Here is a 27,463-nt window from a genome sequence, read left to right on the forward strand (position 1 = left end):
AGGTCTCAGACCGGAACACACAGCGGGCTTTCCTTTCCCTCCACTCCATCGTGTTTTCAGTCTCTCTGATTTCAGCGAGCTGCTCCGAGTGGACAGCACCTGTCTCCAACGAGGAAAAACTGCGTGGGCTGAGTCACTGGAGCTCAGGGATCAGGAAACCTTATCTCAAGATGAAAGCCTAGATCACTGCATTTGCTCAAGAAATCTATACCTTAGGGTCTTTGTCCTAAATTGTTTTTCTATACATTACATTATATATATATATATTTTTTTTTTTTTTTTTTGCATTTTTCTGAAGCTGGAAACAGGGAGAGACAGTCAGACAGACTCCCGCATGCGCCCGACCGGGATCCACCCGGCACGCCCACCAGGGGGCGACGCTCTGCCCATCCTGGGCGTCGCCATGTTGCGACCCTCCTGGGTGTCGCCATGTTGCGACCAGAGCCACTCTAGCGCCTGGGGCAGAAGCCACAGAGCCATCCCCAGCGACCGGGCCATCCTTGCTCCAATGGAGCCTTGGCTGCAGGAGGGGAAGAGAGAGACAGAGAGGGAAAGCGCGGCGGAGGGGTGGAGAAGCAAATGGGCGCTTCTCCTGTGTGCCCTGGCCGGGAATCGAACCCGGGTCCTCCGCACGCTAGGCCGACGCTCTACCGCTGAGCCAACCGGCCAGGGCTATATATATTTTTAAATGGGTAATAGTATATTAAATACTTCTTAGAAGTCTTTCTGTTAAAGATTTTGATTTCCCCTCAAGGAAATAAGTGGCTAGACTAACGAGGGCTAGGTTTTCTGTTTTGGTTTTATGCAGCTGAGCAAATTTGATTGACACCTATTACGCACTGTACACCATCTCCCCTATGGCAATGCTTCAGGGACAGAACAGAGCTCTGTTTGGTGATCGGGGCAACCTGCCGTGGTCTCGGCACCCCACACCCCACTTCAGAGCTCCACCATGCAAGCACCTCGGTGGTCACACCACGACACAGAAGCCCTGCTCATACCGTCTCTTTCTACGTCCCGCCCGCGTAAGCCACCGGCAGTCCTTGTGGGTCTACATTTAAAATATCTCCGAATCCTACCGTCTCTCACCGTCCCTTCAGCCACCATGGAAGTCTGGCCACGAGCACCCGGTCCTCGCCTTACCTCCTCCTGCCTGCCTTCCACTCACCGATCCTCAATACAGCTGGTCCAGTGATTTTAAAACAGGAAGTATTAAATGGTAAATCCAATAACATCTCTCTCCTTACAAAACCATTCAACGGCAGCCCCTTACAATTCAGTTCCTCCGCATGATTTTCAAGACCATGACGATCTCAGCCCTGGTCACCGCAGACACAAGTGGCCTTTTTCTGTCCCTAGGACACACGGAGCCCGTTTTTGCCTCCGGACCTGGAACGTTCTTCCCTTGTTCCATTGACCTGACTCCCTTTTCAACATCGATGTCCGGGACGGAACGTGTCACGTTCTCCGCGGGAGGGCTGGGAGGAACCTCTGTAATACTGCATGTTAATCCTCCCGTCGGCATTCACGGTGCTGTCACCTTGTTTAAATTTTTTTAAGACAATATATAGCAATCTCTGAATCGTGTTGTTGTACCTTTGCAACTTTATCCTGGCCTTTTTATGACCTATCTCCTACATCTCCCCAACAAAGAAAATTTCTGAGACCAGTGGCTTTCGTCTTCATCTTTGTGTTCCCAGCATTGGTGTTCAAGTGTGTTTCTTGAATGAATGCCTGTATGCTGGCAAGGGCAGGGGAGGGAAGAGATTCACATACTGTTGTGTGAATTTGGTACGACGTTTTAGGAAAGCTAGCCCTAAAACGTATCAGGAGTCACAAAACGCCCCAATCCTTCAGTCTAGAAAAATCACAATAAAGTAATCTCACCCTACGTTATTCACCATGGTATTATATACAATATAAAAGACTGAGAAAATATATTGTAATGTTCGATATTGGGAGAATGTGTCATCTGTATGGTATCACTATATGTGCTAAAAGTAATAAGTATTCATTTATTCTTATGATATCTTTTTAAAGTTGGACTATTTTCTTTTATGTAAGAACAGAAAATATACCAAGACAGAGTAAAGCGAAACATAGTCCACGCCTCCGGTGGGGGGCACACACTTTTTCCTCCTTTCTCTATCCTTCCTGGATTTTCCAAATTTTCTACAATACATGGGAGCTATTTTGTGAATAAACATTAGTTAAGTGCATAGTTATTTACTAAAATAATAATAAAGGGACAAAGAATCAATACACGTTTCATTGTGTTGAATCTGACAGAAAGCTGTTTGTTTGTTTTCAAAACTCAGTTTTTCTAAATAAAAGGTCTACCGGAAAGTTCTGTCCGTTTCTATCACAGCAAGTTTTGACACATAAGCACGCTTATTTGGCGCATGTGTGCCTCTCTATTTTTATCACTTAATGTATACATACTGATGTAGCAAATTAACTAAAACAAAGTTGATTCACGTTAGTCTTATGTGTGAAGCGATAGTGTAACCATGGCTACTGATAAAGTTCATTTACGCCACTGTATTGTATACAAATTTCAACAAGGAAGAAATGCTACAGAAGCATGTAGAAATTTATTGAAAATGTTTGGTGAAGGTACAGTTTCTGATAGGACATGCAGAAGATGGTTCGAAAAATTCGAAACAGGTGATTTCAACCTTTCTGATAAGCCACGTTCTGGGCAACCATCTTTCACAGGGAGAGATAGTCAGACAGACTCCCGCATGCGCCCGACCGGATCCACCTGGCACGCCCACCAGCGGCGAGGCTCTGCTCACGAGGGGGGATGCTCTGCCCCTCCGGGGCGTCACTCTGCCGCGACCAGAGCCACTCTAGCGCCTGGGGCAGAGGCCAAGGAGCCATCCCCAGCGCCCGGGCCATCTTTGCTCCAATGGAGCCTTGGCTGCGGGAGGGGAAGAGAGAGACAGAGAGGAAGGAGGGGGTGGGAGTGGAGAAGCAAATGTGCGCTTCTCCTATGTGCCCTGGCCGGGAATCAAACCCGGGTCCCCCGCACGCCAGGCCGACGCTCTACCGCTGAGCCAACCAGCCAGGGCCTGGGCGACCATCTTTGATTAATGACAATGTTGTTAAGACTATGTTGGAGCAAGATCCTTTTCTGACAACATCGGAGATCGCAAAAAGGCTTAATTCAGTTCAGCTTAGCAAACCATTTCGGACCATATTCGGAAGATAGGATTGGTGTGGAAATATATTATTTAATAGAGTTTATTGACGGTAAGAAAATTTTGTATTTTGATTTATTCCAAAAATGGACAGAACTTTCCGGTAGACCTTATATAATACTATATGAATGGAGATGTAAGAATATTGACATTGGCTCTATTTTAATTGTCCTTACAACCCCACCTGCCCTGGCAGGGTATGTATTGACCTGGGCCTTGACACAGTGTCTTGGACGATATATGAGACACTTCATCATTTCAAACACACGTATGCTGGAAAAGGCATCTTAAACACCTTGACAGCTTTTCCCCCAAAATACTAAGTGAGCTTCTAACTTTACTTGTCTCAGAGCAATGGACCAGTAACGTGGATCACAACTGTCGGTTCTCCATTCTTGTTCAAACGATGGCCTTTTTTGGATTACTAACAAAGCTAGGTCTTCTCAATGGGACTCACTCACTTCCCACAAGTTAAGAGGATGCTTCGTGTTAACTGGACGGTCCGACTGCTCCAACAGACCGCAGGAATGACTTCTGCAGGCGGCAGCGGGATCCCAGCGATGATTCATGGCACTTGGAGGCATTTCGAGAGTCTTCCGATGGAGAGAATGAAATACAAAGGTCCACCCAGACCTGACACCGAGCGAAGGCTGTATGACAGACAGATCTGACTCAAGCCTTTCGGTGGGATGTCTCATCAGTCGCGCGCGTGCGCGCGCGCGCACACACACACACACACACACACACACACACACAGAATGTTTCAAAAAGAGCTATCGATGACTGCAAGGACAAGGAACATTCATCAGCTAGATGTCAAACATTTGATACGTCCATCACTGAGAACTCCATCGCGCCGGGCTCAGGGTCATTTACAAATGCCACATCTGCTCTCTCCAACAACCCAGTTCGGTCACCTCTCTGAATGTGCACTGCACGCCCTGCCAGGGTGTGTTAGCACTTCCACAATGATGGAAGTGCTAACACTCCCTCGGAGTACACGCTCAGTGGGCACCTCCGCTTGGACAGCTGATGGCGGTGGGCTGCTTGCTCACCTCCACACGACGTGAAGTCTCGTCATGAGAACCAGTGCGGACATTACCACCGGGACGAGCGCTCATGGACTCTCACAGCCTGTCCTTCGAAGCTAGGGCCTTTTGAGTGGTGTCTGGGGTGCAGTGAAACTCGAGGAAATAGCTTCGATTATTGGCTTTTATCAAACTTGGTCAAGAAGGAACTCTGGACAAAGACAGCTATTTGAAATACGTGTGTATTAAAAGTGCACAGCTGCCAATACATTTAAGGTAACTCAAGGAAGAAGGAAAAACACCTTAAGAAACACAAACAAACAAGACTTCCTGTCAATGCTGTTGGCTTTGTGTGTTTATTAATTTTATACTATTGACCTTTAACAATCCACGAAGGAACAGGTGACGCTTACTCACCTACTCTCAGGCAGACAAGTCACCTAGATGCCATGAGTGACAGCCAAATAGCAAGACAGCAAGGGCCCCTTGACTCATTTTCCTTCCCCAAGTGTATGCTAATGTCTGCTTTGTAAATTAATTGGTGTATTAATCCATGAAGGGTTACAATCCCTCAGGATGGAGGTAATCGTGCCTCCGTTCCCTGCAATGGCATCTTCTGACAGGAGCGTCTTCCCCGTGCTGTTCCGTGCATGGAAGAAAATGTCAACTGCCCATGTCACAAAGAATGGGATGGATGCGCTGATGAAGGTTATACGGCAAAGTCCCACACACCCCACTTTCCAGGGGGAGGGAGAGAGAAGGATCACCTGACTTTTCGGCAGGCACCACCTTCTCTGCTGTGTGCAGGCGGGTAGGAGCTAGAGAGCGGGACAGGCACCTTCTAGAAGCAGTGTTTTCTTGCTCCGAACCTGAAGCGGATGCTTATTAAAGACCACCGCGCACCCGTCTGCCCCATAGCCATGCTGCATGTAACAGTGCCAGTCTGGAGGCTGCACATTCTGATGGCTGACTCTACACACGTGCTTCTTTTTACTGGCACGGGGAAGGCACTGCCCCATTTATGTACCAAGTGTAAGGAAGCGAACCTAGATTAACACGAGAACCCCTCGCTGTCCCTCCCGCACTCCGTGTCACGCTGCTAAGGGACGCCCCAGCAAGAGCAGGGATTGGGAACAGGTCAGGAGAACATCTGCTTCGCTCATTTCCCTTACACAGACAGGCAAGGGAAATCTGCTTCCACAACATCAGAAGAACTCGGAGTGGGGCGAAAATAAATGCACCTTTTGGCTCCCGGAATGTTATTACCGGGGGTGGGGGGTGCGCTGTGAATGCCTGGTGGCGTTGGCAAGCATTTTGTTGCTGTTGTTGGCTTCCCTCAGTCCTTTCTCGGCTCCTTAATGCAATCCTCGGGGTTTGAGCACTAGACTTCAAATGAGACATCTATTCAGAGCGTGCTCAGACAAAATGAGTTGTTTCCTTAGTAATGGGAACTATGTGACATCCTGGGGCACAGCCCCTGCAGCCAGCCACTCACACACCGGCTCTCCGTGGGCACCACTCAGCTGGGGAGGACCCCCAAAGTCTGACCCAGCTAACCCACTGAATATTCATCGCTGTACGGCGCTAGCACACACCCCGTGCAAAAGGCTCAGGACGTGAGGCGAACGCTTCGCGGCGAGGGCTCCTTGACTTATTTTTTTTCTTCTGCATCCTGTCTGTGGACTAGAAAGAAAGATCGGGGTCTTCACGAAAGAGACGCCTCCTGCTTTCGTTTGAATGCATGTTAAATCCTTTCCTCACCTTAAACGCCGAAGCGTGTCTTACTCTTTTTCTGTCTGAAGACTACATCTTCTGTTTCCCCAGCTTCCTGAATAGCAATCCTCTTCGATCAAGGTTTGAACTCCTTTTGTTAGGAAAGTCCGTACATTTTGCCTTTTTATAGACTATATAAATAAATTAAAAAATCAAATAGTTTGGTAGTTTCATGGATGTGATCCGCTTAGCCGCTCACTTACTTAATTTCAGGACAATACAACACTTAGAGAAAATGCTGACTTCTCCAATAGAGGACTACAATTATTATTCACCTTCACTATGGACTCTAAAAGACACTCAAAGACTGTCGACGATCCTAGAATAAAAGCCAACGTGAATTATTTTTAAATCACCTGAGTTGATACAGTGCTTTTGCCTTTCAGGGTTAATAGTTTGTAGACATCTGCACACGATGTTGAAATCATCCAATTAGGAAGATCGCCAGAGATTTCCAAGCGGGAGAAGCGAGGTGCAGCTAAGTTACTGTTGGCACGCGCCTGTGCACGTGTGTGGGCGTCTGTCTGGTTGCAAACAGCAGAAGCAGAGGTTGTGCTGGATGAGCGGAGAAGGGGGGCCTCAGATGATGTCTGGGGTCCGACCGGAATGTCGGCCCTGGCTCCTCGCTCCCTCTGTGAGTGCCAGGTGGACCTCTCTGAACCTGCCCCCTCTTCTGGGAACAGGAAGAAACGTCTGCCCGCCCCGCCTCACTGTGGAAAGACAGCCGTGCGCCGGGCTGGCCACGGCTCGGTGTTGGTTCTGCATGTAGTGAAGACGCGACCAACGTCACTCATTATTCGAGGTGCTTTATAATTTCGGTCCGCATAATTTCCGCCTTTGCAGGGCGGTATGTATATTTCAAATTCTGATCTATTCTGTGGTGTTTTGTGGGTAGCTCAAGGAAGATCATTTGTATTGTCCTGAACAACAGCCATGATAAATTTAACAACAAAAATAATGATATGAAGGCTGTCGCCAAACAGAATAGGGCACCTACACCAGTGGCATGTCATTGTGAGCTCTTCTTCCCCTCCCCCGAAATTGTGTTCCAATCCTCCTAGGGGTTCAAATTGGCACATCAGTTCTCTATGACTATGTGAACAAGAATGGATATTGCTGACCAGTTAGCCATGGGTTATGGCTAAGGCTTCCCATGAGAACCAAAGCATGACATTGACCTCGCTTACACAAGTCTACATACTCAGAAGTGTGGACTATAAGACTTTCTGCTGCTGTGCTTTAAACACGTTGCGATTTTGCCCATCAAATCGCTAATCCAAATCCATTCAGCCATTCGCTCGATAAGTCGTTCTGTACGACGGGCCCGGAGGCTGAGCACCTGTCCCCGCCTCTGCTGACAGGGAGTGCGTTTCCTACAAGAGGGGCCAGCGAGCGGAGGTGTGCAAGCCGAGCAGGGGGCAGGCGGCCCTGCTGAGGGCAGGCATGGGGGGTCTGACCGGGAGATGGGGGGCAGCGCGCCACGTGCCCGAGGGAATTGGCAGTGACACGGGAGAGACAGCAGCGACCTCGGACCAGTAAGAAGTTCTGTGGACACAAGGGCCAGGTTAGGGGAGGGCCTGAGTTCACAGGGGCTTGGGATGCTTTTCTGCTCATGATCAGAAACCAGTTAGTGGGGGGTTTGTTTGTTTGTTTGTTTTTGTTTTCATGAGATGACCTAAAAGATTGGAGGCGATGTAATCGGAAGTAAGGAGGTTGGCAGCCATCATGACACGAGGTGACGGAAACCAGACAGACAGGGCACGTGATTCCAGAATGTGTGATGGCGGGCCCTGGCCGGGTGGCTCAGTGGACAGGGCATTGTCCTGGGGTGCCAAGGTCAAGGATTCGACCCCTGGTTGGGGCACGTGCGAGAGGCTTCCAGTGAGTGCATATAGCCAGATAAAACAACAAGTTGAGGCCCTGGCCGGTTGGCTCAGTGGTAGAGTGTTGGCCTGGCGTGCAGAGGTCCCAGGTTCGATTCCCGGCCAGGGCACAAAGGGGAAGCACCCATCTGCTTCTCCACCCCTCCCCCTCTCCTTCCTCTCTGTCTCTCACTTCCCCTCCCGAAGCTGAGGCTCCATTGGAGCAAAGATGGCCTGGGCGCTGGGGATGGCTCCTTGGCCTCTGCCCCAGGTGCTGGAGTGGCTCTGGTCGCAACAGAGCGACGCCCCCGGAGGGGCAGAACATCGTCCCCTGGTGGGCAGAGTGTCGCCCCCTGGTGGGCGTGCCAGGTGGATCCCGGTTGGGCGCATGCGGGAATCTGTCTTACTGTCTCTCCCCGTTTCTAGCTTCAGAAAAAAAAAAAAAAAAAAAAAAAAAAAACAAGTTGATGCTTCCCTCTCCCCTCCTTCTCTCTCTCTCTCAAATCAACGGGAAAAATTTAATAAAGAAAATGTTGGGGTCACATCAGCAGGACTTACTGACAGTGTGCACGCAGGCTTCAAGGCAGAGGAGGAAAAAGACCCGCGCTTCTCTGGATAATGAGGAGAAGCCGCTCCAGTTGAGAGGAATCATAAACAAAGAAAGAAAGCCAGCTCAGAGGAAGCGTGGGAGGTCAGCCGCCCCAGGGGGCGCGGCAGGTGTGGGGGCTGGCGCCTGTGGGGACGAGGGTCGGTCGGGCTCAGGAGGAGGGTGCGCCTGATGACACGGCATAGAGGGAACGGCTTGCGACCGGTCTCGGGAAGCCAGGGGAGGTGCGGGAACACGGTCCCCGGCGGACACTGGTGCACACACACGTGCACGCACACGCGCTTGCACACGCACACGCACGCACATGCACGCACACGCATGTGCACGCACACACCCAGCCCTGGGGGGGGCACCAAGTAGGAGGGTCGGAACAGTGATCAGGGCTGAAAGGAGACACGACTTCCACTTCAGCTCGAGGAGGACATGCTGGGGGCGGCGGGGACACAGTGACAGGAGGGCAGAGCTGCTCACAGAGGAGTCACAGGAAGAGGAAGGGTGGGGGGTGCTCTGGGGAGGAAGCCCCCAGCCACGAGGCGACGGTGTTCAAGTGGACACGGGAGGCCCTGTTGCCCGCGACAGAGAAAACGACACGGGACAGGAGCCGGGTGGGGAGAGCCCCCCTCAAATACCCACAGTGGTCCACTGGGACCAAATGAGGCCGAGTCTCAGAGAGGGGACAGGACCGAGTCCCACAGACAGACGGCGAGGGTGACAGGGCTCGGGCCTCAGCGGAGGGCCACTCACAGGTCAGGGCACGGCAGGAAGGACAAGGTTCAGGCCCGCCCGGGTCCCCCGCGCTCGCCCTGCCTGACTCCCGACATGTGAGGACAGGACGCGCGTGGTCAGCAGCTCCCTGCCCGCCGGCCCTGTAGCCGAAGCCTGGAGGCAGTCGGCTGGGCCGGCCGCACCACCCAGCTGTGCGGGGACAGACACGAGTGAGCGACCCGTGTGGTCAGCAGCTCCCTGCCCGCCGGCCCTGTAGCCGAAGCCTGGAGGCAGTCGGCTGGGCCGGCCGCACCACCCAGCTGTGCGGGGACAGACACGAGTGAGCGACCCGTGAGAGCTGCTCCAACCTCGTCCGACAGCAGCACAACGCTGAGCGCAGAGAGCGAGCGTTTCCAGACGCAGGCCTGGGACGGACGTGGCTTCCGGCCCTGGCTCGGGCACTCACACGCCGTGTTACCCTCGGGGGTGAAGCGGCCTGCCTCCTGCTCATCTGCGGAAGGGGGAGGCCGTACCTGCCTACGAGCGAACGTGGGACATCAGAGATGCTGGAAGTATCGAGCTCAGTCCCTGGCAGCAGCTCACGAAACAGGGCGTGTGCTGTTCCTAAGTTATTGCTCACGGGGCTGGCCTCCTCCCTTTTCTGGGGGAGCTTCAACTTGGCCGCCACCCTCGGATCTGAAGGGGGGAGGGGACAAGAACGACAGAGCATATACTCTATTCACAGACGAGCAGACGGCCCGGGGGCTGCTGCCAGTCAAGAGATCTTCCCCCCAAACTTTTCAGACTGGAACTCAGAGGGCACCACCCCGTCCTCCAAGGACAGCAGACGGGGGAAGAAAGAGAAACTCCAGCCTGTGAGTCCATGGCCGGTTTGTCTCTGAGGTCCGGTCTGCCCTCTGCCCAGGGTGCAGCCTATACGACAGGGGTCCCCAAACTACGGCCCGCGGGCCACGTGCGGCCCCCTGAGGCCATTTATCCGGCCCCCACCGCACTTCTGGAAGGGGCACCTCTTTCATTGGTGGTCAGTGAGAGGAGCATAGTTCCCATTGAAATACTGGTCAGTTTGTTGATTTAAATTTACTTATTCTTTATTTTAAATATTGTATTTGTTCCCGTTTTGTTTTTTTACTTTAAAATAAGATATGTGCAGTGTGCATAGGGATTTGTTCATAGTTTTTTTTATACTCCGGCCCTCCAACGGTCTGAGGGACAGAGAACTGGCCCCCTATGTAAAAAGTTTGGGGACCCCTGCTATACGATCACTCTAAACTACCGAGGCAAGGCAGTTTTCACCCAAGTTTCACCTGAGTTAGTTTCAACCCAAACTGGTTGAGAGGGGGGACTGTTTCCGCGGCAGCCAAAAGCCTCCTGCTTACGACCCATCCTTAGTACGGGCAGCTTCTTACCGATTTACCATCGAGGAGACGGGCAGGGGCTGCAGTCGGCATTCCCCGGACCCGACCCGACTCCGTGGGCATGCTGCACACACACACCACAGGTCACTGAGTGCCCTTGGAGGACCACACCTGGGTTCTACCCAGCAAAGTCTATGCATTTATCTACCCAGATGCATCTGATGTGATCTTAGCATTCTCTGTGCCACCCAGGGCTGCCTGTACCCTTATCGACTCCCTGAACCAGAAACCAGCCGAGTACCGGGAGCGACGGGCCCGAAGGACGTGTACGGAGTTAAACAAGACCGTATGGAGTCCCCGGTATGTGTCCAGAATGACCTCTCCCTCATCAGCCGATCAAACCCTGTGATAGTCCAAAGACCAAAAGATCTGAGCACCGCACCCTCCCCCCAAAACAGACCTACCAGAATGTATTTATATGTAGTCAGAGGATAAGATGGAGGGGAGATAGTGGAAAAGTCAGCTGGGGCATCAGTGTAGGTCGTAACGAGGAGAATCCCCGCTCTGTTCTGCCCCCCTCGCCGGCTCTCGGCTACCGTGAGCGGCTCCCCTGTGCTCCAGGGATGGCTCCACGGACAGCCCCCGAAAAGACGAGACCGAGAGCGTCAGCTCGAAGCCTCCTGGCTCTCCATCAACGAAGGGTGATACCCCGACGGGAACGATAACAGTCACCTTTGTTCTCCCATCTAATGGAAGCCGAGCAAAAGTGACATCAAATATTCATGAAAATTCAAATGACCCTTTATAACATCTAGATGCTGCACTATCACGAGACGCCTAAATATTCTACTGACAAAAGAAAAAAAAAATGTTTGCTTTCTCTCCCTGGAAAGCCACTGCCTTGATCTTCGGCTTAGATATAAATGCACACCTCTCATTGGCCCGCCTTTACAAAAGAACCCGCATAAAAGCAAAAAAAACAGAATAAACCTCCCCCTCCCCAATGCCAACAGATTTTGCATAAGAATACCGCACAAAGGGGGGAAAAATATTATCTCCTGTCACCTTGGTCCTCCATTTTCGCCTAGAACTTACATGAACTTAATATGTCATCCTGGTTCTCGGCATTTCATTTGCGCCTAGAACGTAGGTGAACCTTAGTAGCTATATGAACCCTTCCGCATTTAATATGTACCGCAAGTCGGAGAAGATTAAAAGAGGAAAGTGGTCAGCAAAGAAAAAGGCCACGTTGAAAAACACACTCTTCTCCCTTAAATAATAGCTCTCTTATGCGTACCCTTAGGAGTAACTCAAGTCCCTGATCTGACCAAATGTATCCCCTGTAGTGGTAGGGCTTTATCAACTCAATGATTCTCTGATTTTACTTTACTGTTTGGAACAAAACCAGCACACAGAAGACGGCAGTCAAGTATGCCTCTAGTCATTTAATAAGGTTTAATTAATCACATATTGACCTTTTAACTGTACTATTAGACACGCAGAGCAAAGAGGGCCTATTCTGCCTTCAAGATGCTTATCATTTGGGCACAAATAAACCATCAACGATTGTCCATGCGGGAGACAGGAGAAACAGGATAATAAAAAAGTACATCTGAAAGGTGATAAGGAAGATAACTTATTTTCGTTGAGACGAGGGATTTCTGGCCAGAAGCCTCACAGAACGGGCACGCGTGCGTGCAGAAGGAACAAATGGGTGAGAGTGGATAAGCAGGACACACTCAGGACACACTGAGGCCCCTGGCGTGGCAGAGAGACGGCAGGCATCAGAGCTAGGGGTGGTGAGCGTGACCGGAGAGCCACACGGGAACCGTACCAGAGTCACCGTGGCCCCTGGGAACACCTGTCAGCCGTGGCATCGGACAGACTTCCATCGATGAACCGTGAGTGTCTCCACACTCGGCCCTCAGTTTTTTCTGACCTGTCGTATGAGACTGACAGCCACCTAGGATTTCAAGAGGCAGGAGGGACCGAGACCATGGAAAGCTCTTCGCAGACCACGGGGCACAAGGCATGCGACAGGTGCTGCGGACCATCGCTGCGGTTTTAATTGTTGCGTCATGGGTGGGGCTGGACACTGAGTGGAGACAGCGAGGTGTTTTACTAAAGAAGACAGCGCCAGTTGTAGAAGTGAGGGCCTACCCAAAACAGTTTTATAACTTACTTTTTTAAATAATAGCTATTATTTCTGATGAACAAAACACCAATATACACATTAAATGTAGAAAGTTTGAGAAGTATAAAAGAAACTAAAACTTCTCCTTATCCCATAAAAGACAACTACTACCAATGGTTTGGTATAAATCCTTTCTCTGATATATTTCTTTTCCATTGTTTCTGTGCAATTCACAAACTACCTCTCTGTCGACCTACTTACCAACCATATCCATCTATCCATCTATCTCTCTATCCATCCATCTATCTATCTATCTATCTATCTATAATTATTTTGCTATTTCTCTATTTATTTCCATGGTGGGAGAAGAAGTACAAGCCAATCCTCTGAAAAAAAAGAGAGGGGAGAGGCAGAGCAACCAGGATGAGAGAAAGACAGGGGACGGGGGGGGGGTGAGGAGAAAGGAAGAAGAGAAAGAAACAGACTGACAGACAGAGAGACAGACATTTATCTCCTTCACTTCTGACATCTTTCCCAATCTTGGTTGTGAATTTTCTTGAGTGGTGAAATGACTCATGTCCTACAACTGGAGTCACACCCCTCATTAAAAAAAAAAATTAAAATAAAATAAGACCTACAGTTCAATGAGGATCTCACTTGTTTTCTTCAATTCTGCTTTTCAAAACCCCTTTGAAAGAGCAAAGGAGACCCTGCTTCAACTTCCTTTAGTTCAACCTTCCAACAAAGAGCCAACAGCACTGGCTGTGCTTGGCGGCTCTGACTTCATTTAGAGCTCATCTGCTAGCAGAGTGAGGCTGCAAGGGACATGGTCAGCGCCGCTGCAGCCCTCCGGAGCACAGGGCCAGCCAGCCCCTGGAGCACAGGGCCAGCCAGCCCCTCCCCCGCAGCGGCCGGCACAGTTCTCCAGCGCTTGGAGCCTGGCAGCAACTCTTCCCCACTGGGCACTGCATTGCTTCGGAGCTCCCTTTCTCAAATCATGCCCGCGATAAAAATCCTGCCATTAACAGTGAAGAAGCCTCAGCACACGGAAGTACCCGCTGTCTGGTGCATGAAATGCATTCCTTTAGAATAAAGAGTATTGCATCCGGAGCCTCCCTTGTTGCTGACTACACTGAACTGGCCCGGCTCAGACATCAATCCAGCGCTCGTTTATTTTACAGATGAATATTGAGTGCCCTGGGCGGGCGAAGGAGCCTCCGCTCTGGAGGCAGACGGAACCGAGTTGAAATGTTAGTCCCATTATTTAATAGCTCTGGGACGTGGGGCAAGTAACTGGACGTCTCCGAGCCATCATCTCTGCACGGTCAAGTGGGGATAGATAATAAAATCTGAAAAGCAAATGGCAACTTTTAAAAACATACGCAGTAATCAACAAATGTTGTTTTCTCTGTATTTTGTTTTTTTTTATGGGCTATGATGCTTAAAGATTGAATGAGAAAGAGATGCCCTCCAGGGGAACCATATAAGCTAAAAAAAGGAAATGGTTCAGATTGTAGCAATAAATACATGTAAACAGCAATTCGTGGGGGGAGGCAGAAAGAATGCTGTTTTGGGTCAAGCAAGACATCCTGTCTTGTTGGAGGGGGTCAGAGAAGATCCCGCTGAAGAAGTAGCTATTGAACTCAACTCAAGTGGATCGGGGTGGACGCGTGAGGGCAGGGTGTGGGTGGAGAAGACAGAAAGGGCATCCCCCACACACAGGAAATCTGGGGCCAGTGAAGATGAGGTGACAATGACAATGACAATGATAATACTTGGCAATGATGGCGAGGTCAAACATTCATCCAAGCCGACAATGTCCCAGACACGTTTCTAAGCTTTTACACACCTCCCCTACTTCGATCCTCGTGACAAGCCTGGGAGGGAAGTGAGAGGCAGAGATGCTAAGTTCTTGCTCAGGATCACAAAGGCGGGAAGTATTCCCACGCAGGCAGTCTGTCCTCAGGGCCCCCTACCCACTCCTCCTTCTCCAACACCCACCACCACCACCACAAAACACCGTGCCCAGGAGTCCAGGAAACTGCAAGAACCCTCACAAATCAGTAACTTCAACCTTCCATCAACGAACAAGAATTCACCGTGCCCTCGGTTTTCTTATCTGATAATCAAGGCAGAACTCTTTCACCATAACTTCGGGACTGGAATTCTTCATGCGTCTCTTGACATTATTTCAACACATTTTAATTAGAACCGAATGCTCATTCCGGAAACCCTGCAGACGTTTCCTGTGAGGTAGCAGACATGCACATCCAAGTCTGTGTTCATGGGCTATCCTCTCTAAAGTTTTAGTAGATTTAAGAAAAAAAACAAACAAACATGAGGCCCTAGCCTGTTGGCTCAGTGGTAGAGCATCAGCACAGAGTGTGGCAGTCTCGGGTTCGATTCCTGGTCAGGGCACACAGGAGAAGCACCCATCTGCTTCTCCCCCCTCCCCCCTCTCCTTTCTCTCTCTCTCTCTCTTCCCCTCCCGCAGCCAAGGCTCCATTGGAGCAAAGTTGGCCCAGGCGCTGAGGATGGCTCCATGGCCTCTGCCTCAGGCACTAGAATGGCTCTGATTGCAGCAGAGCGACGCCCCCTGGTGGGCATGCTGGGTGGATCCCAGTGGGGTGCATGCAGGAGTCTGTCTGGCTGCCTCCCTGCTTCTAATTTCAGGGGGGGGGGGAAACTTGAGAAAGTAAGGGGAGAAAGGGAGGGAGAATGAAGAGAAAACAGAGCTCTGTGAGACCCCCAGTAGATGAGAGGGGGAGATGGGGAGAGGTCTTGGCGGACCTGTGGGCTCTTTCCCCCCTTCCCCATTGGCTCTGTGCTTAGGTCTCTGGACCTTTCAGGACTCAGGGCACAAGAGTATGAAGAGTCTATGGTTTTAATTTGATGACCATTGACAACTGTACAAATCCAAAAGCCCTGAAATCTGTAGTCTGTCACAAGCTGCGCATCTTCAGGTGGTACTCCATGAAGACGTGATAACTTAGCAACTTTGTAACATCCCTCTTTGGAGAGTCACGGTCCATGCGGCCAGTCAATGACAGGCTTGACCGACAGGTAAAAACTGCCCGAAACACGGTTTCTACTCAGCTGCTGACGGTCACGGAGAAAAAAGAAGGAGACCCCAACTAAAGGACAAACTTCTCACCCTTTCGACCCAAAGCCAGGGACACTGTCTCTCTCACACAGAAACCTCATTTCCAATATTCCATGACATTAAACTTATAAAACCTCATATGAGATCTTTTCAGTGTGTCATATGCGTGCCCACGCTAAAAAGACAATAGCAAGAAAATCAGTCTTGTCCCCTGTATGTCAAAAAGGTAACCACTTAGTTAATATCCTATGATACGGCCTAAGGGAGCATTTAAACTATTCCACTCTAAGTTAACGCTTAGATATTTGATTTCTGAGACTGACGTTTTAAATATTAGGTATGATTTGTTGGTTTCATTCATAAACCAAGAAGATAATTCAATCATCTTCCTGTCTGATTATCGACACTTGTGCCTTCATTATGGGGGTGCACTATGATTGGTTCGAATGCTGCATTTGTAAATTAAAACAGGCAAGTGCCAAGCTACCAAAACGAAATGCCGAAGGAAGCAATGGCGGGAAACTAAACAACTTTTTCCAAATAAGTATCACAATTTTAATACAATTATTTCATCAGTGGAAATAAAATCCGTGCAAGTGTCAAAATGATTTGAAGTGTGCAAGGAATGGAGCTGGAAAGAGTAAAATTTGGGGGGCAGAAATAAAGAGGGTTATTGCTTTTATCATCACGGGGGCATTAAATTATATGTGGACACTCCATCAGGTGGGTAACAGCCCCCCCATTCAACCTCCCTCCCATTGACCGCGTACACACTGGGGTGTCGAATAAAAAGTAAATAAATTAAACCTTACAATAACAATCTGGAATGAACATTATTATTCAAGAAACTACTTTTGTCTTGAATTTGTTTTTATTTGAATGTTTAGGAATTCTGAATAAATTTTGTATATGGGAAATATAAAGCATTTGGAAACTTTTGAAAGAAAATTACCGTGTAAAAATATTTAGTTGTTAGAAACATAACTATTGTTTTTAAATTCCCTGCTATTACGATAATCATTATTACAAACAACTGGTTTACATCATTTCAATAAACACCTAAGGCGCAATTAGATGCAAAGCTTTTCTGTCTCCCAAGTAAATCTAATAATGTGAAATGTCATTTCTTTTTACTCCACTAGAGAGCAGTCTCTGAAAATTAGGGCTGGATCATGAATTTAACCTATTTTTGACCTGTTGATAAATTAATCCTATGTTCCATTCTTCCCGATAACATGTTTCTCTACTATACTAATTAAGGTTGTAAAACATGCATTTAAAAAAAATGCTATATATGTATTCTCAGGTGTTCTGTCAGAAATACACGGCTATGCTTTCCTGTGTCGCTTTTCCTAATTTCTGATAATTCAATAAGTGTTCTACCTATGCAGTGTACATAGTATATTTTCCCGGCAATACACATTCAGAGTTAATAGGTCTAAGAATAAAGAAAAAACATTTTCTTGAGTATTTAATATATTACAGTTGAAATACTGTCCCCTGAATAATAAGACACATACCCTACACACACACACACACACACACATACACACACCAACACACGTACCCACTAATGTGTAGCTGGCAAATTAATTACATCACATAAAAAGAAGTGATGAATGTAATTGGAAATACACATTTTTCAAACTACCCCCTCATATGCCCACGTTGTGAATTACAGAGAAGCAAATATGTGCTTTGTGTTAAAGATCTGGTCAATCCAGGTAAGAAATGCCGTTGCTTTAGAAAAAAACTGTTATGAACGGCAAGCACATAAGCGGAATTCAGTAGTACCCACGGAGAAGCAAATCGCTCGGACAGTTCCAGGCCGCTCGCCTGAACCCCTCCAGCCACCCTCGGACTTCACAGAGAGGGGCGTTGGGGGGGGGGGGGCTCTACGTCCCCTCCCAGGTGTTTTCAATATTTGGGAAATCCTTATAAGTCGTGTGCCCTGCTCTTTTCAGAGAGGAAAGACAGATAACCTAAAAACAGGAGAACTTGTCCAAAAATTCCTGACCCCCCCCCCCTCTGCAAACCAGGAAAAAAAAAGGAAGGAAGGAAGAAGAGGAGGAAGGGTGGAAAGAAGGGAGGGAAGAAGGGAGGGAGGGAGCGGAGACGATCCCCGGGAAAATGTGCAAACCTGTTTCATTTATTTGTATCCTAAGCAGCAGCGGCACAGAACAGACAGGTCGTTTCAGCCAACCAGACGGGAGCAGCTGCGACTGCTCCATCTTGGCAGTCCGGAGCGATTGGCTCCTCTCGGGGAGCGGAGGGTGCGCGGTTATTAATGACCGCTGAGCAGGCAGCACCATGTCAGAGTGACGGCTGATGCGGTGAACGATGCGCCACTAACCGCCATGGAAACCGGGCGCGGGGAAGCCAGCAGCCCCGGGGAGCGGTCCTCACTGGGCGCAGAGCCTCAGCCTGCCGCCTGAGCGAGGGGGGAGCGGGAGAGAGGGAGAGAGAGAGTTCCCGGAACGAGGAGGGCTCCGCGGCTGCTCCCCGCCTCCCTCTCCCCTGGAGAACACGGAGAGATAGATGTGTGCGCGTGCCCCGTGCACACCTACGGCACATGCTTGTGTATACTCCGTTACACACGCGCGCGCCTCCTCGCACCCTGGGCCAAGAGCACAACCATGTGATTTCGCGCGACGGAGGGACTGAGTGAACAATCCAGCACGCAGGGACCCGGCGGGGCCGGCCGAGATCGCGGGAGCCGCTTCGCGGGGTAAGTTGAAGACGTGCCTCTCCCTGGAGATGCGCTCTGCTTTCCTGTGTACCTGGCGCTGGTGTCTTCCCAGCGCGGTTCTGCGTCGATGTGTCTGTCCCTCCCGCCCGGATTCTCGCTCGGGGCCGCTCTCCTGCCTTTTTACTTTGGGGGAGACAGGCAAAGGCAGAAGCCCTCGGGCTGTGTGTGTGTGTGCACGCCTGGCCGTGGGTGCCCGGTTCTCCTACATGCGTTTACTAGCTCAAACGCCCATCGGAGGATGTGAGTGGGAGAGGAAAGGCAGAGCTGAGGGGGTGGGGAGAGAAGAGAGAAGAGAGAGGAGAGAGAGAGAGAGAGAGAGAGAGAGAGAGAAGGAGAAGGAGAAGGGGACAAGGGGAGAGGGGAGAGAGGGGAAGGGAGGAGGCTGGCCAGATTTTTCTCCCTCTTCCTTCACACTATTTGTAATGAAACACGGAGCACACATCATTCTGTGTCTGGAAGCCCATCCCCCCGGAACGGGGCACTTTCCGCCGCTTCACCCAGGGGATGCGGATGAAGGCGAAAGCCGCTGTGTGTGTGTGTCGGGAGCCGAAGCCACAGAGCAGAACAGGGAGAGAGCAGATCACACACAGATAGTGAGTCTGTGCCAGGCTACATCCTCCGGATGGATCGGGGTAAATAACTTCCCTCTTACAGCACCTCCTCGCCGGCCGCTGGTCGCTGGCCGCTGGTCAGAAGGGACAGGAAACCTCCTCCGATCACTAACACAGCCGGCTGGGCCCCGGGGGTGCCACATGCTGCCGGGTAAGCCGAGCCCAGGAACCCGGAGTTCCTCTCTTCTCCGGTAACGAACAGCCGCCCAGCAGGGTGGCTTCCAGGCAGGGCTCTCATTTAAGAGGACTGTTTGTTCAAACCGACTGCTCGAATTCCCTTTGCCGGTGTTGAGCCCGATGGCTTCATTCGCCTCTTAATTTATTCCTTTTGAACACTGTGTCCTTGTTCCCGTGCCTGGAATTTCAGGGAAAGCAGGCTTAGGGATAGGAGCAGAACCTCCCTGGGGTGGGGGAGAAGGGGATACTGTGAAAAAGCAAAAGGGGACGTAAGGATTCCAAAGGACCCACCTAGGAAAGAAAACAACAACAGTGTGCCCTGGTCCTAAACCCACACTGCTCCTGGTGAGATTCACCAGCAAAACGCCTCGGAGACAGTCTCTCCCGGGGAACCAGGAGCCACCGTGTAGCAGTGATTCATGGGACACAGCGGGGTTCGTTTACACCCCTGGCCTCCAGGAAGGGACGCAGCTACTTAGAATATGCTTCTGACAGAGCGTGGTGGACTATACTCACTACCTACCCCCTCCTTTCATGGACCCCAGTAAAAGACACTGAAACAAACAAGAGTATTTGCATTTCATCCTCAGGACCTCTGGCTTGCCTCCCTGCTGCCCTCTGCTCCACTAACCCCGTAGTTCATGGAGTCAGTTTCTTTCAATCCGCGTGTGTTTTTTTTTTTTATTCTTTTTTCCTTTCTGCCACTGTGATTTCAGAGTTATCACTGGTTGCCTGGCTTATGATATGAGCCCAAATAATAAAGATAAAAAAGAAAATAACCAGCCACTTAGATCTTGCCAATTTCCCGTATGTGTGTCAAAAAAAAAAAAAAAAAAAAAGATCCAATTTACAATATGTAAACGTAAGAAGCCAATTAATTCTGGTGACCTTTGTGAACAGGGACAATGATGAGGGCGCTCTGACAGTGTGCCAGGGGCTGCCGAGCTCCCTGTGGGGAGGGAATAAGTTTCGGAGGAGGGTCCCTGCCCTGACCAAGAGACAGGGACCCGCTGAAGCATCAGCTGGCAGTGCTGGGAGGCCTGCGTGACCTGCCTTACACACCCTCACACACACACACACACACACACACACACACACGCACACACGCGTCTATAGGAAAAAAAAACATGATTTATGGCAGAGAGGATGGGGTGCTTTAGTGGCCTTTCTGCTCTTCATTAGACGTGGGCTGCTCTGCTCTGGCCACAGAGCCGGACCTGGCGGGCACTCGGAGCTCCCTCCTAAGTTCTGTAACCAAGAGGGAATGCTTCCAGCTTCCAGGGAGAGAGGGCCCACCTCCCGGCTTCAAACTCCGGGAGAATGCGGCACTGCAGCAGCGAGCTCAGCGTGGCTGAGACCTTTTCCGGGGAAACTTTTCCTACCAAACGCGCACGCTCCGACACCCTACCCAGTTTATGATAGAATCGCGACGGGTGCCACCCCAGAACCCTGGATGGGCGCCTTAACCCGGGCAAAGCTCACCCGCATGCATCTTCTGTGGATTCACAGAGATCCTTAACATGCCCACTTGCGTCGGAGACAGGCACTCGGTCCAGGCCCCCCGGGGCCACCACTGGTGTTTGCCAGTGAGCCTGGCGATCTGCTCACCACCTTCCAACGCCAGATGGTGGCCCCGGGAGCATGCCTGGAAGACCTAACCTCCCCCCCCCCCCCCGTTGTGTTGCTGGACCAGAAATAATCGTTTTAAGGCAGGACAAGCTTCAAAGGACTGTCTTTCCAGGGTGTCCCTGGTCACTGGCAGCATGCTGAGTTAGAAAGCTGATGAGGAGTTGGAATGTTTTTCTTTGGTTGTGGTTGTTGCTGTTAGTGGTTTCATGGACAGTGTTACCAGTTTTCTAAGCCGGTGATTCAGGGGCCTGTGGAAAAGGTGAACCACTTATGGGCCTCTAATTATATTGTATTCTTTTTCTGTTCTTTTGTAGACCTACTGCTCTCCCCCTCACACACACACACACACACACACTTTGGCCACAAAGTGGGTGTGACAGTTTACTGTCCCTGACCCTGAGTTACTCCTCGTGCAAAATTCCCATGTATGTGACAGCGTGATATTTACTGCAGATTATTTACATAGATCAGAAAGGTTTGATATCTGAGTTAAAAAAAGAGAGAGAGAGAGAGAGAGAGACTTCTGTAAGTTACATGTTGTTATTTGATGAGTCGCCTCTGGAGACGGTCCCTGGTGAGGGATGTGTCGGGGAATGTAAGAGGGATAAGTGACAGGAAGCTGATAGCATGCTTAAAAGATGGGTCCCCCCCCCACCTCCAGCCGCAGGAAGGATGCCCCCAAAGTCTCATTTAAACTAATAGAGTTCCAGCCAATCTGGAGAGACCCTGGACACGCCCGCAGCCCATGGAAACGCTCCACCGGAGACGTGGTTCTGCGGTCTTAACCGCGTGTGCCTCACTCCTCCGTCCCGTGAAACTGAAGAGAGCAGATAAACAGAAGGCGATACATTAGAACGGCTTGTCAGCGCTGTCACAGATAAAGCTCTGGCACGGGCTGTGCGGCGAGCGCGGCGTCACCTGTAGCCGAGGGGACGCACCTCCCTCAGGGAGCTGGGGCAGCCCCGCCCCCTGCCTTCTCCTCTGATCACGTGACGTCTGGTTAGACACCCAGGAAGTGAGACACGGTCACAATGGTCCCTACGGCCCGCAATATAAAAGGAAATCAGATTCTAATACAAAGAAAGCAGGTGGAGCCAGAGGACAGACAGAAGTCACAGGGAGAAATCCAAATGTTGTCTTTAACTTGATGGCAGAGGTAAAAAAAAAAAAAAAAAAAAAAAAGATCCCAGTAGATCGGTGGTTCTCAACCTGTGGGTCGCGACCCCGGCGGGGGTCAAACGACCAAAACACAGGGGTCGCGACCCACAGGTTGAGAACCGCTGCCGTAGATGCTCTTTGGAGGCCATGAAACACAGGTCTAGCAAGGAAGACAGAATGCTCACCTCAAGCCTCAGTGAGGGAACCCAGTCCCTACCAAGACATCCACCGTATCTGCAGGATTGTCAAGCTTGTATGAAGCCACTGGCTATGATGTCCATGTGCCTCTGGGCTGTGAGGTACGAGGGCTGTATTTTAGGGGTGCAACTGATAGAAGCACATTACATAGCTTCAGCATAGGGGGGGTGAGGGCGGAGGACATGTTTTCATTAAATAATCAAATTTTGAGGCTTGAGAGGGACCTTCAGTATTAAGTCTAATGCGCTCATTTCACAGGTGAAGAAACTGACGCCCAAGGGCTGTACTGTCCTTGCCCCAAATCATACAGCCTTTTCTTGGGGGCCTGGGCTGGGGTACATGGCCCGAGAGTGCCCCCTATGGCACCTCACTAAAATCTGCCTAGTCGTCTTTCCAAGATAGTATTTTTTTTTAAAGGGGAGAGTGAGGAAGCTCACAGATATGGACCGAAATAAAATAAAATATATTAGGTACATAGGAAATGTCTTTCCATGTCATCAGGTATCTATAATAAGAGCAAAAGCAGAGGCTCAACAACAGAGACAGTCTTGATGTGTTGAGTGTGCAACGCTCAAACATCACCCACCCATAATCCATCTTTTGGACACAGTCCACTCTTCTCTGTAGCAGGTCACAAAAATGAGAGCTTTGCGCCCTGTTCTCTAGACACCTTGGCAACAATACTGCTGTCGTTCACCTACAGAGATTCGGCTGCTGGTCACCCACCGAAAGCCCTTCCAGGAACTCCCAGGACTCCCCACATCCTTTCCGACTGGGCTTCACTGTCATAGGTGAAGACACTTGGCTATGCCCTCCTCAATGCCACGCCCATTCTCGGGGCCCACGCTTCCCTTCCAGACCTCCCTGGAAAACAGAGAGGGGATCCTCCGGATAACTCCGCCCTCCCTCTCTGTCTGTCTGCTGCCCCTACCTGATGCTTCCGCCTCCAAAGCTGGGGTGGCGGCCCTGGTAGGCACCTCCATAATTTCACAGCCCCATTTTTGTCCTTTTGGCCAACGTCTCTCTGTTTCTAAATGTGCTCTCCAAAGTTTGCTTAAGGTAGCAATAATTAACTGACTCAAAACCTTTGGGGAACTATATAGAAGGATACTATTATTATTACTACTAATGATAATAATAACAATAATAGCCTTAACTGTGAATAGTTGCTTGGAGCTATACTGTTTACAGCATACTTTTTCAACAGTGACATTTGCTCCTCACAACAACTTGGTAAGACAGGTATGATGAGAATCACCATTGTTGGCAGACGAGAGAAGGTCCCATGAGGGTTAGAGAGTTCCCACCGTCGGGAGCTGACAGATTCTGACTCCAAAGAGGAGCACACAGCACGGACTGTCGTGCTACCTGGTCCTTTGAGTCTGCTCGTAAAGATGTGTCCCCTTTCTCCGGAGCTCCCACCGTAGACTCATGGCTCCTTTGCTGCTTACCCCGCTCTGTGTGGTTAGATTTTCACAGAGAAAAAAAGCTGTACTTCTTAATTTAAACCACAGCTAATGATAGGCCCGAGTGAAACAAGACAGGCACAACCAACGTCCATTCTCGGAGACAACGGTGGCAAGTTGTTCCTACCTCCTCGTCCATATGTCTGTCTGACAGCATCCGCACTTTGATAAACACATCCTTGGCAAAGGCCTCATCACACGGAGGAAATGGGATGAGTAAATTATTCAGGCATGTTCCAGGTTGCTGGAGAATTCTGAACAAAGTCCTCAAAGTCACTTGAAGGACCACCAATAAATAAAGTGTCAACGTAAAAGCAATTTCTTTGGCATCTCCTTCCTGGTTTCTGTGTCTTGGGGAGAAAATGACACACAAAGACCTCCGAATGCCAGCGAATTCAGTCATATTATTCTGAGAGCCCTTTCTAGGGGACGCCTTGTCTTTCCAAAGCAATACTGTCCTTGGAACAACGCAAGCCCCTCAGACTCCTGTCCTCCCGGCTGTCACGTCCGCTGCGCCTGCCGGAAGGTGGAGCGTCGCACAGATAACCAGCTACTCCGAGTGGGGAGGAGGGCAGCCATCGCCATGTCCTCCAGGTCTGCACCGAAAAGGCCCGGCTCCCCAGAGACCCACTGTGGCACTCAGAGGATTAACATCAACAGGCAGCATTCTCTGTGTGCAAGGCCTGAGAACCTACGACTTCACTCCCTAAGAAACGAGAGGCAGTGATTCCTGACCTGCAGAGCAAGACCTCCGGGAACGGGAGCGCATGCTTCCCAGGGTCTGGGGCTGGGCCTGCTCGTGTGGCCTGGCCAAGTGCTGGCCCGCCGGAAGGCCCAGACTCACAGTACTCCACAGTGACATCAGCAGCCCTGGGGAGTTTCACTGTGGAGAATACTTAGAGGGCCTCACTTTCATTGTGGTAGAGAGGACTGATCTGTACCTCTTAGAAATTTTCTCTAAAACTGAAGAAGTCATAACATGACTATAAAGAAACCGGAGGCAGACGTTTGGGTAGACTCCTTCTACTGGTGTCAGTTTGGCTCCGTAATATCTCCCAGTCCCACAAAGCCGCGCAGTCAAGGCATTCAAATCACGTCATCAACTAATTTACAGTTTACTTTTGTTAAGGAAATAAAAAACTAAAAAAAAAGAAAAATGTTAGAAACAGATATGCATTTTCAGAAATACCATTCATATTGGCCTTTCTGTCATTGGCATATTCTCCTCGTCGCTGCATTCAGACACCCAGACATCCTGGTCTTCTTACTGTTTGTCAACAGTGTCTCTGGGCTCTAGGTCTCATTCTGTTTTCATCAAAAACCTGTCATTCAGAAACACCAGAGTCTATGGTACTTACAAAGAGTATAGGGGACCGTGGCGGTCCTTATTGAAATTTTAACAGCTGTAGGGGGTAATTTCAATTACCTCTAGCCCAGTGGTTCTCAACCTTTCTAATGCCGTGACCCCGCAATACAGTTCCTCATGTTGCGGTGACCCCAAACCAAAAAATAATTTTGGTGGCTACTTCATAACTGTAATTTTGCTACAGTCATGATTCGGAATGTAAATACCTGATATGCATTATGTATTTTCCGATGGCTTTAGGCGACCCCGCCGGGGTCGTGACCCACAGGTTGAGAACCGCTGCTCGAGACAGACCATATTTTGAACTCTACAAAGGCCAAGGAGTTAAGGGCATTCCGCTGCACACGTCTAAGGCATTGAGAAAAAGACAGTAGAGAGGAGAACACACCGGACTGAGCCTCAGTTACAAAGCTGTATCGTCTAAGAGGAAGCACAACACGATGGGAAGAGAAAATCAGCGCTATGACCAAATGAAAAAGAAATACATTCTGAGCACTAACAAAAGCTGGAAGCTCTACTGCTAGGAAGTCTTGAATGAAGATCATATAAAATGTCATGATAAGATATGACATGTCTTCATCCAACAAGTCATTTTCTTGGGTGAACAGCTGAACTGATTCACTTAAAAACACGTCATTTATATATATTTGTTCCTCTCACTGCAGTTTTACCGCCCACGTGATTTTTTTTTTTTTTTTTTACACAAACACGACAGCTGCTCGAGGAGTGTCATAGGTGATGTTCAGCTAACTTTTTAAAATCAGGGATGCATTTGCCCAGCTACCGTTTCCTGTAATGAGCAAGCGATTTTGCTCATATAAATACCGTGTGAATAGCAAAGTCTCATTTTTCCTTCATATTATAAAATGTGTCACAGTAGGCAGCTGTTGGGCCTAGTGGTCAAAGGAATGAAGGATGACATGTTTCATGACATAAAATACTGTGAGCAGAGATCTTAAGAGCTCAAATCACAGGATCTCTCGTAGACAGTCCTTTCCTGGCGAAGGGAGTGATCACAGCATCTGCAGGTCTCGTGTGTGTTCCACACACGTGTTTCTCTGCCAGACGCTGCCAAGTAAGCACTTCAGAGGCATTTTATCCTTGAGTCCTCACACCAAGCATGCGAAGCAAACAACAGTCTTCACCCCACTTAACAAATGAGGCAAACCGAGTGTAGAGAAAAAAAGCAACTCGCCTCCACTAACTCAACGCAGTAGAGGGGGGAGGTGTGTCCAGGGCATTTGGCCCTCAAGGACAAGCCTTTGTAGAGGGGGTGACACTGTCTCTTGTGGGTGCTGGCTAACTATGGCCAGCCCACACTGCCTTCCGGGCGTCAGGGGTCACTCCACCTCTCATTTCACGCCGTGCGCTCTGCGCACACGAGGACAGCATCTCTTCGTAGGACCCTATCGGTCTCTCTTTTTGTTGTGTCTGAGAGAAGAGAGATGATTCACTTATGTATATTCAGCACCAGCATCCATCTGACTAATTAAAATGGGTCCTGCAGTTGATTCATGGCCAGACCTGTGACCTGGCCCCTTCCAGCCTCCTTTGTCCACCTCTTCCTGCTTCTCTACCTGAGGTCAGGCGGCGCGGGATCGTGCGCAAAGAAAATCGCGAGTGTAGCCTGACCTGTGGTGGCATAGTGGATAAAGCATTGACCTGGAAATGCTGAGGTCACCAGTTCAAAACCCTAGGCTTGCCTGGTCAAGGCACATATGGGAGTTGATGCTTCTAGCTCCTCCCCCCTTCTCTCCGTCTGTCTCTCTTTCCTCTGTCTCTCTCTCCTCTCTAAAAATGAATAAATAAAAAATAAATTTAAAAAATCAAGAAAAATCCACAGACTTTATAACCTTTAAAAAAAAAAAATCGGCCCTGGCTGGTTGGCTCAGCGGTAGAACGTTGGCCTGGCGTGCGGGGGACCCGGGTTCGATTCCCGGCCAGGGCACATAGGAGAAGCGCCCATTTGCTTTTCCACCCCCCCCTTCCTTTCTGTCTCTCTCTTCCCCTCCCGCAGCCAAGGCTCCATTGGAGCAAAGATGGCCCGGGCGCTGGGGATGGCTCCTTGGCCTCTGCCCCAGGCGCTAGAGTGGCTCTGGTCGCGGCAGAGCGACGCCCGGAGGGGCAGAGCATCGCCCCCTGGTGGGTGTGCCGGGTAGATCCCAGTCGGGCGCATGCGGGAGTCTGTCTGACTGTCTCTCCCCGTTTCCAGCTTCAGAAAAATACAAAAAAAAAAAAATTAATTTTAAAAATCTTAAAAAAAATAAAGAGAAACACGAGTGTAGCTCATCAGTCCCGCTTCCTGACCTCTCACAGTC

General features: G+C 49.8%; 2 protein-coding genes across 2 annotated transcripts in view; one reads left to right on the forward strand and one right to left on the reverse strand.

Annotated features, from left to right (window-relative positions):
- Window positions 1-27,463, reverse strand: part of IMMP2L (inner mitochondrial membrane peptidase subunit 2) — a 650,984-nt gene that overhangs the window by 289,469 nt on the left and 334,052 nt on the right. The window lies entirely within an intron of this gene.
- LRRN3 (leucine rich repeat neuronal 3) overlaps window positions 18,040-27,463 on the forward strand; it is a 37,477-nt gene continuing 28,053 nt past the window's right edge. Inside the window, exon 1 of the mRNA XM_066239963.1 lies at window positions 18,040-18,519. The gene's annotated coding sequence lies outside the window, so the exon portion shown is untranslated. The remainder of the gene's footprint in view (window positions 18,520-27,463) is intronic.

This window comes from Saccopteryx bilineata, chromosome 7, assembly GCF_036850765.1.
Source record: "Saccopteryx bilineata isolate mSacBil1 chromosome 7, mSacBil1_pri_phased_curated, whole genome shotgun sequence".
Lineage (NCBI taxonomy): Eukaryota > Metazoa > Chordata > Mammalia > Chiroptera > Emballonuridae > Saccopteryx > Saccopteryx bilineata.